The following is a 7,655-nucleotide window of genomic DNA, read 5'->3' as shown; positions in this document are numbered from 1 at the left end:
AAACAATGGCATGATGATCTCTTCTTCCTCGATAGTCAACCCGATCTGTGAGGCTGAAGCTACCAATAGAAGCCTCAATCAATATCTAATTTACACAGCGCCAAACAGCTGTATGTATTTACAATCAATTAAGCCGCCAAAGGCCATTTATTTGTTTTAAGAATGTCTTCTTCTTATCTTAGTGATAGGTCTTTTATTTTTCCAAAATTATTTAACTTAATTTAATTACACGTTTGAATTACGCAAGGCAACAAGTGCTTATCATGAGACACTCTACTACAGCACAGTTATGCTCCTCGTTACTGCGACGCTACTAGCTGCTAGCAAATTTAAAAGAGCTTTGAGAAGACCATGTTCATAAATACTAAAAGGCAACGGATGAACTTGTAATAAAGATCATTCACTGAATGAAAGTAACTTCAGCTATGGACAACAGTAAGCAATAGAATTATTATAAAAGGTGTGAGAATGGGAGCTTGGACGTTTTCCATGATTAATTTTAAAAGATCCTGAAATTAATTTTAAAAAATCTCAACCCTTTCATACTAACATAATATCTTAAAGTATTTTCTAATTCAGCAGTACGGAGAATTCCTCTCATGATAGACTTAAAATCAAAATACTCATTAACTTTTTAGTGATTCGACTGCAACCGCATCCATAAAACTCGGACTGTTGTGTCCACTTCTGTTAGAATTTGTAGCATTCTGTTAGTTGTTGTCTCTCCTTACTCGTAATACCTTGCACAACAGATCTCCTCTTAAAAAAGGCTCTTAATAATATTTTCTCGCCGTTTGTGTCCTTTAGAACTCATTTGTTCATGTGTATTTAATTGTTGTAAAAGTTGACTTTCGAGTAATAATGAAAAGTGTACAACCAGCCTCAGCGACAAGTTTGAGAGAATAAGTTTTACCTGTTTCAGATAAACGATAAGAACCTTTAACATCATGGTTTGAAATATTTAATCAAAGCTGCTAATTGTGTAACAAGCATCTAAATAACAATTAATTCGTCGAGATCGTAGTTGAGAATGACACAAGTATATCATAAATTCTTCATACACTAATTCATTTTGCAACAAATAACCTAAAATTCACGTTTAATTATAAAATGAATTTTCTAAAGATACCTCATTTTGACCGGGCACGGTAGGGATAGGTATACGTGTGTAGGGTTTATGCCGATGAGTCCTTGAAACCAGCCGAACAGTAAAAGCAGATTTATTTATCGTAGCTCAAATTTTAAATTCATTTACAAACTTCCTAATATAGGATTTACAAGTCTAAGGCGCCTACAACAAAAAACAATTCAGACATTTTGGTAACTTATTTATACGATGTCATGTACTTGGTCGGTAAAAGGGCACTCTTGGTCGTACTGAAAGACGGAAGCTTCTATGCTATATTAAAGCTACCTCAGCTTGTTGCACCGACCGAGCACTGATCCCGAATAAAAACATCATTGGCACGCACTAAAAACCATGTAGCGACAAACAGAGTGGTGAGGTTGTGCCGTGTCGTATAATTACTGACATTTACCAACAAGTATACAGTCGTCATAAGGACGTCATCTACATAACTCTTGACAATTATATACACCCATCCTCCTGTCGTCTGCTTAAAGGCTGATTTGAGCTATCGCGCGTATAGAATAAGTGGGCGGAGTTGTTCACGAATATTTCGGAACTATGCTAGCCTGTATAAGGTAGCTCTGTGCGGTTGATGTCAAGTGTTTAGTGCTTCGATATGGAAGAACTGCCGTTGCCGCTGCGTGCTCTCTGTGTTGTTTCGTTGTGATCGTTGTTGATCGTGTACTGTTGTGTTTTGTTGATGGTGTGTGGGTTGTCTATCCGTGTATACAGTGAGTGGAGGGCGGTACAGCGGCAGGCGTTCTATTTGTGTGTGTGTGTGTATGTATGCCCTTGTAGGTGATACAGTCACCATTAGTGTTTTCAGCACAGCAACGCACATTGTGGCAACATCGACAACTAACGGCCACCGCCGTCGCCGCCGCCGCTACCAGCCTTCCGGTCCCGTCCGTCTGTGTGTCTGTTTATTTGGGACCGTCGGTCGTTGAGGCTTTTTGCCAAGGGAGTGCCTTGCAGGCTCCAGGAAACATGTCGAGGTGACGGAGAATTCGAACACACAGGACTCCGAAACAGAACTATAAATGTGCAAGAGAAAAAAACAAAATATTCAAGACCAACGGAGTGTTTTTGTCCAGAAAGTATATATGTTAATTGATTTGTAGATTGTTGTTATATTTGTGTGGTGCTGTTGTTTTTCTACAGCTGCTTCTGTTGTGCCGAGTCGTTCGTTAGTGAGTGTTTATGGTAAATGTTGCTTGGAGACATTGACCACCGAAGCGACGTAAGGTTTCAGCTGGCGGTTGACCTGTCTGCGGGCTTCAAACACTTAACGTTACCGGTATCAACGTTGATATTCGCAACCGCGGCAACAGTAGCAGGCATCGTCGCTTAAGCCAACAAAGTGAAATGATGTTGACGTGATGAACCGAAGAATTGATGCTCTGCTCTCAAAGGTAAAGTGTGCGCGAGTACGTTCCAGAGTCAATAGGGAATAATGGGACAGAATGCTTGCAGGCAGTATTATATGTCAAACTGCGCCTATGTACGCGGGCTATCTTTTAGCGCGAGACCCGGGACGTACTGGTGACTGATGCTTTAGTACAATCTCCCTACTCTATCCTGTGTTATGATTCGTTCCCGCCGGTGTGACGTTTCTGGCTACACACAGCCCTCTCTGTCGAGAGCGTTTTCCATAGACAAAGATCCGTCTGTGTCAGACGAGGTGGCGCCTTCTACATCTCAACTTGACTGCCCGGTTTCCCTCAGTTAGTCATCGTTTCACATGTTCTACAACGTAGTATAATTAATGGGGCCACTAATGCTGTATCTGGGTTATAATGGCTTTTTTTGTGACCATAAAAGTCCTTCTCTTAGTGTGTAATCCGTGTGACCCTGCATATTCCTGAGAAGGTTACGTGCGTGAAATGTTTAAATCTTAGCATTTGTTAGGCACATCCATCAGACCTATAGGATGCAATTCTGCGCGATAGACAGAAATGTGGGAAAAAAATAGTGACTCTTCTCTAGTTTTAACTAGTAGCGCATTAGGCATGTAAATAGCTGCCGGCAGCGTCTATTCGTCCATAGGCAGATCCGGTTAAAGTCGCGTTTTCATAAATTCGACATTACATACTATGTGTACTGATATATGGCCGCTCTGATCTATCACCTTCATGTTAGCTCATTAAAGCAGATGCCTCGGTTTTTTCTAATTGATGTTATAATGTGTGGTGTATGGTTTCAGTGGTAAGCTATAAGCCATCTTAATTACTTGGTTAACATTGAGTTAAATGAAATGTGTGTATGTAGCAGATGCGGAAAACAGTGTAGTAATAGATAGCATGATCTCGCTAATAAACCGGGCGTATTAAATATCGCGAAAGCGTATTACTACTGATCTCTTCTCATTAACTGCTGCAAGAATAAGTTTTTGCACGATGTTGTTATGTAATTATTTTTGTGATATATCTGACAAAGGTGATTAAATTTTACTAAACCAAATTATCATTTGTGTAATGAAATTATTTACGCATTATTCTGTATTTGTGTCATCTTTTGTCAAATGAAAATGAAAATCACAAATGTACTATTTGATCTATTTAAATAAGCAGGAAGTTGACATCTTTACTGTCTACTAGAATTAGTAAAAGTCAGACAGTAACGTCAACAATCAGAATGACGTTGAGATACCGTACCATTAATGGAATAATGATTAATAACGGAATGGACCAACCGAAGCTTGCATAGTTTGAAGAGAGGTATTAGGTAGGCCTGCTCGACATAGTTCTTGGTAAACATCTATGAGAAAAACAATGCAAACAATGCAAACGTTTCTGCTTACAACACGTAGGTTATGTTCTTCAAATAATCATTACAAAGCTCTGTGCTATAGTAGTTATCAGTACAAATTAAAAACAACATGGCATTGTTTCATGTACTGTAACTTTGCTCTAGAAAAAAATTGGTCTATTGTGATAAGAGCTGCCAGTTTATTTCCGAATTTGTAGGTTTTAGTGATAAGTCGGCGGATAATGGCGAGCTGGCTATAATCGCAAGAACTAACTCCCTTGACCGAGGCTATTGTGATTTTTGTCACCGGCGCCGTCTTCGTTGCGGGGTCTTTTACTTCAGATAATTCGAATCTCTTATCAATGTTAATCTTTTAATTCTATTATCATTGTGGATAATATTATGACTTATATAGTTGTTTATTTTGCCCTTTTTTGCTGCCTGCCTATTTTCCTTTTACTTCCCAGCTTCAACCTATTGTTGGGCCTATCGTCGCTTCTTCTGTTTGCTTGTTCCCAAAGAAACCAGTAGTAGCAGCAGACGCGTTATTCGACTTCTTTTCGCTGAATTGTCAAGGGTATTTTTGCTGACGCTCAGCGAAAGCTACCGTTGGCAGTTGTTGTGTCAGCCGCGAGATGGCGTCAGCAACATAATCGTGTTGCTGCAGTTCGTTGAGTTTTCCTCGTTGTCGTTGACGATGGCTCTGCCGCTGTTCGCTGTTATGCGTCGGTTGCCATGGCGCTGAGTTCGTTGCTGCAGCTGCCTGACGCTCAGTTCAAAACCAGCAGAGCGGTTACTGTTGCTGTCTGTTCCGTCGGCTCCTATCGCTGCAGAGACGACGCTTCTGCTATTCACCATTATTTCAATTCTTGATGGCGCTAGAAGCAGTCGTTGTTGCCGTATTATTTATTATTATTATTGTTATTATTAATGTTGTTATAGTAGTCTGTGTCAGTAGCGAGCAGCAGATTGCGAATCACGCTAGTGCTCCAGTAGAACGACGACTGCGCTCGCTAGAGTTGTTGCTAGCTCTGCATCCAGTTGCTAACAGAGAAAAAAACTCCGCCGGCAGCGGCTTCGTTGAATACCATCGGCTTCATGCCAGAAATTCACGTTGAGTTATGAATGGGGTGAGCAAGAGAAGGTAAGAGGAAAAACGCGGGAAAAGAAAAAAGGTTGGTGCTGTTACCAGAAGATGCTGCTGGCAGCGGGTTTTATGCAGCTTCTGCTGTTGTTTGGCAAGGTTGTTGTCGCCACTGTTACCGTTGCCCATATTGTTAGCTGATAGGCTGACTGGTCGGTCGAAGCTGGGTTAACGGCGTGTGATGCGACCGGATGGCCATCGAAGGGGAACAAAAGGCCGGCGTCGCCTCCGTTACCAATTCTATAGTTAGCCTAGCGATAAGGATGCCATGAGTTGCCGCGCGCCCCCAAGATCAGTAACGATATTGCGCTTCAATATTCTGCTGCGACCGCATACCAGCGGCTTGGCTTTAGCGTCGCGTCATTGACACTGACGCGTCGTACCGTGGCTAACTTAGGCGGGATCGGGTAGGAGAGAAATGTAGACGAGGAAGAGATACGGTGTATTCGTTCTACCATTATTCATTCAAAGGCTGTTATTCCCCGTATATTATGAATGTCCCTCATAGTATAACATGATTAACAAAGATGTATTCCAAAATGAATTTTTACATACACACGCACATACATCCATGTATAATTACACTGGGAGTAAGCAACTATCAGCTTCAGAAGGCATTAAAGAAGATAATGGAATTTGTTTTTTTAGGGGCTAAATTGTGCTCTTACTTTTGTACCGCTACCAAAGGATTTTGATTCTAATGTAACATAATTAAAGCTTGTAACTATATATTCTAATCACGTATACCTCATTAAGAGCACGATTCCCCTAGATATTCGACCATTACTCTTCTTCTATTGGAATAGTGCTAAAGCGACCATACTCTAGGCATTTCTACTTGAGTATATTGAATTTGTCGTACTTTTTCTCAAGCATAATGTATCTATATTGTAAACATTCTTGTGCATTTATGTTCGGACAAGTGTATGTCTAAGCTAAAAGGATTTTTCAAAACCAACTTTCAATTGCTCCTTCTATAACAGGTCCTTGTAGCGCTCTTTGGCATTGTCTCAGTCATTTATCCGGTAGGTACTCCGAGGTATCGAGCAAAATAAGGAATGATTACTTATGCATTTGTTGGTGCAGGATCTATGCCTGAAAATCAAGTAAGTGCCTGCCTATGCCCGGATTCGAATCTAGACCACAGCTACGTTTGCCTGTTAACATCAAAAACGTTACTATTGCGAGGACGGTGCGTGCGGGAGATTCGAGTTCCAGGTATGCGAGGTCTGCAAGCGACCTTTGCGGGCACCGTTAAAGTAACAGAGCCCTTTACTTATTACACTGACCTTGCGTAGCATAGAGTCAGTTTACACTGACTAACACCGGTTGTATGGTTTAGTCATATTGGCGTGTTGGTCGTTAAAGACAGCAGAGAGTCGCCAATTCACTAACTGGCTGGCGCACTAAGTGAGAACGTCCAAGCGAGGACAAACAAAGAGACGAGCGGACGATGGACGACGACGACAACCTGATTAGTACCGTATAAGGTCGTTGACGAGTTTATAGTACTCGACGGCGGGTATTTGTGTTAGTCAGCCTCAGACATTATAGTAGTCGAGGCTGGTGAGCCACGCGCAATGACAGTGTATATGCTTCTAGTTAGAAGTAAAAGGAAACTGTATCAATAGTCAAAGACGAAAGCTAGGAATAGCGCATGGCAGTTTATTTGTAGTCTTAACAACGCTGACGAGAGTCTCTGTTACTTTATTTCATTTCATTTTGTACAATTGTTGGTAAGTGCACCATTTGCCAACCTAAACAGTTCTACAGGAGTCACTGCCGAAACTGTACGCTCGATCGAAGATTGTTGTGTTGCTGATCTTCCGCTCAGTGCCGGAAAATTTGCAGTCTCCTGGAATTATCACTGAAATGGCATTGGAGAACGAGCCAAAGACGGCAACCTTATTCGGAACCTGGTCATTGAAAATCCAATCTTCAAAATTACTGAAATGCTAGCTGTCCAATGCAAATATTATATTATACTTGAATAAAAAAAGTTGTTTATACATACCATTGCAAAGTTTGACACCTCTGAGACAGTATATTCATACATGGTAAAAAGCAAAAAATGGTTAGACACTAGTTTTTTTAGCTCCATGGATAAGCGGATACACAATCTAATGCTGCTTGAATTACGTCTAAAACCATTTTTAACATATGATGGATATATATCGATTTTTATGTGATTTGTATTAGAAAATTAGAATAAGAATGACGTTTAGTTGAATCTAACGACGAATTTATTGCGTATACCTTATCCTTAACGGGTTAAAACGATCAGTTTTTATATCAATATCTGCCCGTCGTTGTGGCCATGAGATGATTATTACGTCGAGAAAAGTTCACTTTATGAATCTACTTGAAACAACAATTGATCCCAATGGCTGCTCTTTTCTATTAATTATGGAAGGTGACGTCTTTCTAGAATAGTAGCCACAACTCGGTTGCTTGTAGCTGCACTCGACCACTCAGGTTACACCTGAATTAGAGGCGTATTTATGTAATATATTTCACTAAACTTGTACCTACAATTTGTTGCAACAAATGGAAATAGTTATCTATGATCAAATATAACAAAAAGCAAGCCTGTTATATTATTGAAGTTAATATGGTAAATGGATGTCTACTTAA

General features: G+C 40.4%; 1 long non-coding RNA gene across 1 annotated transcript; it reads left to right on the top strand.

Annotated features, from left to right (window-relative positions):
• The first annotated feature begins 1,135 nt into the window (after window positions 1–1,135).
• Window positions 1,136–3,475, top strand: LOC111270772 (uncharacterized). The gene is made up of 2 exons (XR_002686462.2): window positions 1,136–2,124; window positions 2,291–3,475. It is a non-coding gene; the product is annotated as an uncharacterized LOC111270772 (long non-coding RNA).
• The last annotated feature ends 4,180 nt before the right edge of the window (window positions 3,476–7,655 follow it).

Source organism: Varroa jacobsoni, unplaced genomic scaffold, assembly GCF_002532875.2.
Source record: "Varroa jacobsoni isolate VJ856 unplaced genomic scaffold, vjacob_1.0 contig00121, whole genome shotgun sequence".
Taxonomy (NCBI): Eukaryota; Metazoa; Arthropoda; class Arachnida; order Mesostigmata; family Varroidae; genus Varroa; species Varroa jacobsoni.
This window is presented reverse-complemented; position numbering and strand designations above follow the sequence as displayed.